Source organism: Sapajus apella, unplaced genomic scaffold (genome assembly GCF_009761245.1).
Source record: "Sapajus apella isolate SASKATOON/1434 unplaced genomic scaffold, GSC_monkey_1.0 scaffold95, whole genome shotgun sequence".
Classification (NCBI taxonomy): Eukaryota; Metazoa; Chordata; class Mammalia; order Primates; family Cebidae; genus Sapajus; species Sapajus apella.
Genome location: NW_022437035.1, coordinates 3384905 through 3394731, shown reverse-complemented (window position 1 = coordinate 3394731; position 9827 = coordinate 3384905). Strand labels below are relative to the sequence as shown.

Here is a 9827-nt window from a genome sequence, read left to right as displayed (position 1 = left end):
GCAATTAAAAGGGTCCTCAGGATGGGGAGAGAGAGAGAGAGAGAGAGAGAGAGCAGAGTGAGACCCTTCCTCTTCTGCGTGCATTTCACATGGTGAGCTTGCATTCTTCTTTGTCCCTTGGGCAGCAGTTTCTGAGACAACAATGAGCTTTCCAATCCATAGGAACTTCACCATACATCAAGGGACTATGAATGAAGCCACGATACGCCAGGCATTCACTATGTACCAGACTTCGTGTTAGTCATCTTCACCTGTGCCATCTTGGTTCAGCCTCACAAATATCCTGGAATGCAGGTGTCCTTATCATCCCACATCACAAAGAAGGAAACTGAGGTTTCAAGGAGTGAGGTGACTCTTCACCTGGTCATCTTTTGGTCCTGAGAGCAAACGTTACTTCTGCAGGAAAGTCCTTCCTGGCCAACCCCGGACCAAGCTCGGGCCCTGCTACCGACTCCCGTAGAGGCTGTGCCTCCCTGACATAACATGTAACCCCTGAGGCAAACATGCCTTTATTTGTGCCAGCATTTGATGATGTCTGTCTTCTCCCACTAGACTCTCAACTCCATGGGGTTAGGGTCTGCATGGTTCATCTTGGTATTTCCAGAGCATGAGATATGGCAGGTACCTGAAAAAAAAATTAATTGTGGAAGAAAAGTTAGTCGTAAGAAAGACGAGGAGGAAGACCACACAGAAAGAATAAGGATGGCAGACGCAGGCTTCGTGGCACCTCTTCCAGTTATGTAATTTTAGAACTGCACAGGGTAAAGTGACATCAGCTTCTGACATCCTCCCTCCAGGGGAAGTGAGGTCTTTGTGGGCTTCCCTATCCGCCAGGGGACATTCTCAGCCACATAGGTTCCTCCGATCCTGCGCTACAGGGGCCTGCTCTCTGCCACCTGTGTGCCTGCCTCTTCATCCTTAACCCCACTTCCCTGCTGGAAGCCAGAGAAGCAATTAATCCTACAGGGCCCCCCAGTGCTGTTAGGATCCAGAGACTCCCGGAAGCCTGGCAGCTGTGTGCGTTCACATCTGGGAGCCAACAAGCCCCCCCCCCCACAAAGACTGCTTTGAGTGCAGGCTGACCTGTCAGGATGCTCAGGAGGGGGCAAGGAGTAGAGAGTTAACTCTGTGAGAAAGCTCTTGTTCTTCCTCCTCCCATGATTGTCTGGTGAGGTTGGGAGCCCGCATGCCTCCCTCCAAGAGAAAATCAGTTAACGAAAGGTACAATGAAGCAGACAGTGACCAACCTGGAATTCCAAAGACCAGGGAATAAGGTTTACCCTGACCTCTAATGTGCTGCGTGACCTTGGGCTACTCACTTGACCTTTCTGAATCTGGGCAATAACAGTAAATCCAAGAAATAAGAGTCCTTCTCAAAACTGTTGGACACATTAAATGAGATATCTCATATAAAGGGCTTAGCACAGTTGCTAGTACATAGTAACGCTCAATAAACTGTAGCTATTACTTTATAAACATTGTTATGTATGGCTCTTAGAGCTGTCATTAGGATTAAGTGGGATAATGTAGGTAAAGCTTCTAGATAGGGTCTAGCACAGAATAGCTGCTCAATAACATTTCCCATTCCAAATTTGGAGTGCCAATAATTAGAGAGGACCAATGTCTACCCACCATATGGTAGGTAGCCTTCAAAGCATTCCCAATGTTTGGTTGGATGGATAGACGGATGTGTGCATGGATAGATTGATAGGTGGATAAGGAAATCTTAGGTAAAAGGATGTACATCATAGTGACATCATGAATACACGGTTCCCAGTCTTGGTAAGGTAGCAGATATGGACTTCTGGTTGCAAAATGTTGGGTACCATGGCTGCTAAGGGAGATAGCTTGAGACCAGATGTACCGTATCTCATCACATCATCAACTTCAGTGATGCTTACAGCAGATCCTGCTGCCCTTCCCAGAATGCTTTGGACTATCCTCCTTTGGAAATCCCCATTGGTCCATGTTGGTCCTGATGCAGCTATTATCTGAAATTAAACATCCTCCCTCCAGGCAGAATCCTAGAACACTGGGGCTTAAAAAAGGATTGCAGAGATTCTGGAATCCAACTGATTCATTTAACAACAGTAGCTGCTACAACTATTTACAGAGTTATTCCAACTTCTAGGCACTGTGTTAATTATTTTATATGTGTAATTGCATTCAATCTCACAGCATTCCAAGGAGCAAAGCATATTCTATATATAATACACACCCATATATTCCATATATAATTCTCAATTAAACGTACTACGTACTTTTAAATTATTTTTCAGAATGACACAACGCTCTCATGAATGCCAGAATGTAAGCAGCTTTTTATTCTAGACTTCCTGATTATCTTACACTCTTTCTTCCCCCAGTACTCTACTTTGCTAGTACCCTAAACATGTGCTTAGCCCTTCTTTAAGGTAATTTAGCACTGCCTAAAGACAGAGAATATCACCATCAGCTAACAGATGAGGGTACGTGAGTACGGATTGGTAAGGTGGAAAGGTTCAGGAAAGCCGTGCAGTTAGCAAGCGGTAGAACCAAGACTCCAAGTCCATCTGATTCCAAAACTCCCTCCTCCTCGTCAATGAAACTTCCATCCTAGATGGGGAAATCAGGAAGCAGCAAAGGGGGGCTTTGAGGTTCAGAGCCCAGGTTGGAATGGCTGCTCTTTCTTTTTTCCACCAGCCAAATTTCAGAGCGTTCTTTTCAAAAATTCACTTGGACTCCTCTCTCCCTGGTGTGACACCTCTCTCTCCAGCCACAGAGGAGCCCTGGGTTCACTTTGTGGCCATCAGCGATATAAAATGGGTGAAACTATTTTAGTTAGATTTTCTCCTCTTGATGGGTGAGAATTTTCCAGGCCTGGGCACCTTGGAAATCTCCCAACGTCAGCCACCATCAGTTGTAACTGGCACCCCTGCTAATAAATTGAGAATGTCACATCTCCCAAACTGCATTATTACCGTTTATAATTTTGATTGTTCATTTGCATACGAAAATTAGTCCTGTGACATGCGTGGATTTTATTTTATTCTTGAACTAATTATAAACAAGAATGCCACATTATTTACATAACTAATTATTGTTCCTTATGTTCCCCTGTTTTTAAATGGGGAACCCATTCTTCGTTGGTTAACTATGGAGATGAAAAATCCAAGAACATTTCTAAAGTTTAGGAACTTGTTCTATTTGCATCAAATACAAATTCCTTTGAATGAGAGATAATATGCTTTCCATTTTAATAGGCCTAAATTAGGTTGATCTTAATTTATAGTTAATTTGAATGAATAATTCCTGTCTACCTGAGTCTGTTTTTTCAGCAACTCATTGTAAATGTTTATTGACCCATAAATCTGCTGCCTTCCTTTAGCAGATTTTAAGCCACCCCTCAAACTGGAGGGAGTTTGCAGAGGGAAAAAAAAAAGGCACAAAAGCAGTTAAGAAATTCTGGAATAAGTCCCTAACTCTGTAAGTCATATGCTGTTTGCCTTTGGGTAAATACCTCACCCTCTCTGAGCCTCAGGTTTCTCAGTTGCTAAACGACTGGGTTGAATTAAATGGTACCCAAGATTCCCTAATATTCTGGGGGAGAGGGAGAGGTCTATGTGTCTTCTTTATCTTGCCTTGCACTGTATCTCCTTCCAAATTTCTCTTCCTTCTCAAAATTCGACTCTTCCTTTGCTTAAGATCTTAAATGTGTCTCCACTCATGGGAAACTGCTTTATTTCCTTGGCCACTACAAAAGAGGCAAAAATAGACCCTGCTAAAGAGAGAACCAAAAGGGCTACCAAGCTAATGGTGGTACTCCAGGCAGTGCTTAACCCCTGGGAGGACGTGAGTTCGGCAGACAGTGTCCATCAGGCACACCACGAAGGCATAAACCACATGCTGCGTCTACAGGGAAAAGAACTTGGAAGTCCCAAAGACCTGGATTTTAACCCCAGTGTTGTCAATTCCTCTAAAAAATACTTTAACCTGTCCGTGACAGTGTGTCAGCTAAGAATAGCAATCCTACCTACTTCCTGGGAGACCGCTGTGATGGTTAAGGGAGATAAGAATGTGAAAACTGCCTGTGATATAGCTGGTGCTTGAATGCTAAATCCTGCCCTTTCCTGCTCATACGTTGGCCTCTGGCAGTCAGGAAGAAAGGGACAATGATGGTAACTAACGTTTATTGAGTGCCTACTAGGTGCCACTACTTCAGATGTCAGCCTAAGAGTGACGCTTCAGGAAAGAATTATCTAACTTCCCTTGTGAGGTTAAATTCATCATCGGAAACTGTCAGAGAAGGACAGGCACCCCCTCTCCACTGCAGCAATTACAGCTCAATTCCACTTTTCTTTGTATGATGTCTATCTATACCATCACCCCCGCCATCCTGCTTCCAGTAGAAGTAAGAATCATGTCTATTTTTGTCTCCATTATATTCCTCAAGTCCTGGCCAGCCCTCAATATTTGAGGACATAGAGGCTAAGCACGTGTTCTGGATTGCCTTACTTCATTTTCACAAAATGGGGTCTGCTGCTGTAATGCCCATTTTACAGATGAGGAAACTGAGTCTCAGATAGTCCAGCTGAGACCAGAAGGACCACCCAGCCTAGCCCAGCTTACCTGAGCCATAAACATTTACTGCCGTACACTGCTGAAGTGTGTGGTGGTTTCACAGCATTATCGTGTCAATAATGGACACGTGTTTGTATATGATTCCGCACTTCACCAAGCAACTTCTCATTCATTGATTCTTCTGAGCCTCTTATTGATTAAGGCAGAGGCAGGAACTGCATTCTTATCATCCTGGCCTGGGAAGGGCTTTGCATTTGTACAATTATTCTTCTGCTAAATTGATATATTAATCTGTTCAAACAATTGTTTCTGTAATTAAATGAGAGGGCACTGAAGAGAACCTACAAAAAGGTCTTATTTAGCTCTGTAAGCTGGAATCTGGTGACCTCTCACCCAGGCTGTGCAGTGATCAGACAGTGGGAATATGGCCATTAATTGGGTGTTTTAGGTACAGACACAGTTGTCCAAGTAATCATAGAGCTAACCGGCCCCAACGCTGCCAATGAACTGTGGTCTGCGGCTTTGTTAATGACACATCCTTTATTTTTCTCAGTCTCATTATCTGTTTATTATTCAAAGAGGTTTGGAGTTAGAAGGACCTTAATTGGAATGAGCAGCAAATCTCACTAGTGCAGACAACCTTTCTAGGGCATCCCTGAGAGATGAGTGCCCTCCAAGCTTCTCAAGAATGTCCATCAATATGGAGCTCGCCAACTTAAAAGGAAATGCTACCAAAAAGCAAAGCCTTGTGAAATACCCACGTGAGGAACTAAGCTCATTGGATTTTAGGTGTTGATTGACCATTGCCCATTTTTCCCAGCATAGGTCAGCTAAGGGCATGTGGGCGGGGCTTACATATCTCTGTCCATGGTCCTCCAAAACAAAGGAGGATAAGGAAGAGAAGAAGGTAGAGGAAGAGGGGAGAGAGAGAGAGAGAGAGAGAGAAGGACTGACTATTGGAGACACACTATTGTTCTGACATGGTTTTCAAGTAATTGCAGTTACCAAGAAAGAAAATTGTTTTCCTTTGGAAAGTCAAGAGAGCATTTACTTCCTCTTCACCTCCCCAGCTCCATCCTTGTGAGAACAAAGCTGGCAGTTGGTGGATTTGTTACGTTCCAATTCCTGTGTTGAGACTCGGCCCTGCACAGCCTTGAGTTGAAGAGAATGTTAGGAATCTGGCTTTATTTATAAGGCAGAGGGTGGGCTGCTCCTCATCTCCCAGCTAGGGCGTGGGCTGCAGCCATCAGTGGCATCTTCATCTAGAAAGGGCAAGAGGGGCCCAGGCGTGGTGGCTCTCGCCTATAATCCCAGCAATTTGGGAGGTCGAGGTGGGTAGATCACAGGGTCAAGAGATCAAGACCAGCCTGGCCAACACAGTGAAATCCTGTCTCTACTAAAATTACAAAAATTAGCTGGACATGGTGGCACGTGCCTGCAGTCCAAGCTACATGGGAGGCTGAAGCAGGAGAATTGCCTGAACCCGGGATGTGGAGGTTGCAGTGAGCTGAGATCATGCCACTGCACTTCAGCCTGGTGACAAAGTGAGACTCGGTCATAAAAATAAAAAGTGCAAGAGGGCAAACTGGAAAAGTGAGTTCTAATCCTGCTTCTGCATTCACATGCTATGTGACTGCAGACAAGCATCTTTCCTTCTCTGCCTCTCCAGTACCACAACTAAGGGAGTCAGTCTAAACAAACGTTGAGGCCGTCCATCCCTCTTCCAGTATTCTGAGATTCCTCAGCCAATTTCTTTAAGGAGTGAAAGAAATGACCACATTTCTCACTTAAAATGGCCGAAAAGGGCATTTCTACACTACCAGGGAACTACTGGGCCAAACAGCAGAAATTCAAAAGCATCAGAGGTACTTCTTTGCCCCCTGTAAGACTGGCCATCCAGAGCCTTCTATGCTCACTGCTGTACTCTTCACAGCAACACAGGGAGCTAAATGCTGTTACAACGCCCAGCTTACAGATAAGGAAACTGAAGTCCAAGATGAAGTGCTCATTCGAGATCACCAGGGGAGGTGAAACTCTGAACCTTAGCTGCTTGAGTCCAAATTATTTCCATTCTACTGGGATGCCACTCAAGGGTCGTTTTAAACATAAAATCTGTCCTGACCAGCCCCACCAGCCAGGGGAAAACGCCCAGGCTCCCCTAACCCCTCCGAAGTGCTTATCTGGCTTCTGGAGTACCAAGTTCCCACTTGGTTATCTGCCAAGTGGTTTTCTTTCTAGGACACAGGTGATGCCAAGATTCAGTCCCAAGCAGAGAGACCTAAGGCTGGCTTTTAATTACGAGGCCCATGATGGTTTGCTGTGACTTAGACAATAAGCATTCTGAGACAGGTTCCAAGACTTGGGGAAATCATCATTAAACAAGCAGAGAGGCAAGGCTTGTGCAGGACTCATGTCAGGACACAAGGAGAAAGAAAGGATGAGAGTCTTTCGTAAACAATGCACTGCTTCTTCAAGACCCATGTCTGAGGCAAACAGGATGATCAAGATGGGAAACTAGCCTGTTTCACCTCTCTCTAACTAGAATTTCCTATACCTCCCAAACGAGAGAAGAGAAAGCAACTGTTTTCTGTTCATGTCTGCCCATCCAAGGAAAGGTCTCTTAGAATATTAAGTCTCAGAGCAAGGGCCGGGCACAGTGGCTCACGTCTGTAATCCCAGCACTTTGGGAGGCTGAGACAGGCAGATTACCTGAGGTCAGGAGTTCAAGACCAGCCTAGCCAACATGGTGAAACCCTGTCTCTCCAAAAAATACAAAAATTAGCCAGGCGTGGTGGTGGGTGTCTGTAATCTCAGCTACTTGGGAGGCTGAGGCAGGAGAATAGCTTGCACCCGGGAGGCAGAGGTTGCAGTGAGTTGAGATCATGCCATTGCACTCCAGCCTAGGCAACAAGAGAGAAACTCCAACGCAAGAAAAAAAAAAAAAGTCTCAGAGCTGGAAGGAACTTGAAGACCCCCCAGTGTAAGTCTCTCACTATCCCCCAAAACTTGTCCTAGCTCTGGACAGCTCTAAACATGAGAATGTTCTTTTTTTATTGAGGCAAGATCTGTGTCCATGAACCTTGAGAGCTTCGTTCATCTTAGGTGTTCTTCTCTCTTTCAAAATTCACTGGGCACATATTTCCTGAAGTCCCTATTGTGTGTGTCAGAGACTGGGCTAGATTTTGGGGACAGGATGGTAAACAGGAGCCATCCTTGTCTTCGGTGGGCACACTGGCACTTGCCACATTCCCTAAGTCTTGTCCTTTCCAGGTTAAATTCTCGTGGTTTCTTCCCTTGTTTATTTTAGGCTACAGCTCTGGTCCTCTCAGAATGACCAATGTGTCACCTCAGAGTCACACACCTGATACATCCATCAGTTCCATGGGAGCCACAATCGTGCCTCAACCCTCACACAGTCCACACCCAAACTCGCCCATTTATAATTCAACCATTCAAAACACACTTACTGAGTACCTACCAGGTACTGAGGGTCCAATTGGGAAGAGTAATAGACACGGGAGCTTTCGTACTGGTGAGAGTAGAAGGCATTCATCAAACAGGCAGAAGAATAAATGTGTTAGTGCCACTGTTGTCCTGCATGATGCTGGAATGAACAGGCAATGAGGAAGAGTAAGGTACAGAGGTGGGAACTGGCCCAGCTAGGGGATGCAGGGGAGGCTTCTGGGAGGAGGTGAGCTTCAGATCAAGACCTGAATGAGGAGAGGTTGAGCACGTGATGTCCAGGCAGAAGGATGAGCACTGGGAGGCCCAAAGGTGACCATGAGGATGCTGTAGCTGAAGACATGAAAAGAGGCCTTGAGGTTGGGGCAAGAGCAAAGGGATCCAAGATGGAGCAGAAAAAGAGCCAGAGCCAGGTCATATGGACCCTTCTTGGCCAAGCAAAGGCCTTTGGGATTTTCTCCAAGAGCAATAGGAGCCATTGAAGGTTAGAGGCAGCGAATAGTGTGAGCTGCTTCGTATCTTAGGACATGAGAGGGAGGGAATAAGTGCGGAAAAGAGGATGGCAGAAGGGAGGTGATTTCAGTGGGCCACACCCCACATTCTCACATGCTCTCGTTCCTCACTCACTTCCACACACACTCCTAGAGCTTCAAGACAAGATGGGTGGACATAACAGAGGGAAAACTAGTCTGTGTGAGTGCCAGGGTGCAGATGGGGTGGGAGCAGCTGGGGTGCCTCATCTCTCATCTTTCTGCCTGGTCCCTCTGCCTCAGCTTCCTCGTCTGCTTGAGGAGCAGGCATCACATCTAGTTGGGACTTCCGAAAGTCTCTTAAATAACGATTCTATGTGTGTGAGGTTTCTGCGCCCAATAGAAATGAACACCATGAAGGGTAATGAGTTGTCCATCACTAGAGGTATTCGAGCAGGTGCTGGGAAACTCAAAAGGGAAGAGTGAAGCTAAGTAGTGATTTTCCCCTATTTTCTACCAGTTATTGGGACAGATGTTTTTACACCTTACACTTTTAACAAAATAGTAAGGTCAGGATTATCAGCCCTCTTTCACAGAAGAGGAAATTGAGGCCTTATACAAGCAAAGTGACTTGCCCAAGGTCACTCAACTGGCAATGAGGAAAGCTGTGACATTTCAGACGCGTCCTGCATGCCACAGATTATGATAAGTTCTTAACAGCTGTAATACCATTTAATCTCATAATATGAGGTCCATTCTTGTCCCTATTATATGGATGAGAAAACCAAGGCAAAGGGAGGTCAGATGACTCACCCAGTGCCATGAAATTAGGAGCTAAGAATGTCTGAATCCTAACTCTGGAGCCCTGATTCTGACCCTCAACACCAAATTCCCTCTTGAAACTTCGCCTCTCATGTTCAAGTCAATGCTGACCGACCATGGAGTCCACCCTCTATGCTTGCCCAAGCAGCGGCCCCTCAGCCCTCTGGTCACCTGTGTGTTCCCTTTTGTATTCATTTCATCAGGCTACTGGAATAAGGTGCCACAAACTGAGTGTTGTAGACCAACGGAAAAACGTTAACTCACAGCTAAAATCAAGTGCCGGCACAGCCGTGCCCCCTGAGGATGCTGTTCCAGCCCCTCTCCTAGCCTCCGATAGTTTGCTGGCTTCAGCCGTGTAACTCCAGTCTCCATGTGGCATTCTCCTTCTGTGTGCGTGTCTCTGTGTCCAACTGTCCTCTTTATATAAGGGCACCAGTCACACTGGGTTAGGGACCACTCTGCCGCACCATATCTCACCCTACCTAATAACATCAGCAACCACCCTATTTCCAA

General features: G+C 45.7%; 1 long non-coding RNA gene across 3 annotated transcripts in view; it reads right to left on the bottom strand.

The window, feature by feature from the left end:
• The window catches only part of LOC116535584, a 205032-nt gene continuing 195205 nt past the window's right edge, over positions 1 to 9827 (bottom strand). The window contains exon 16 of one of the 3 annotated variants that reach the window (XR_004262264.1): positions 1 to 625. This is a non-coding gene — a long non-coding RNA (uncharacterized LOC116535584). The remainder of the gene's footprint in view (positions 626 to 9827) is intronic. The other 2 variants (XR_004262265.1, XR_004262266.1) reach the window with 2 other exon arrangements.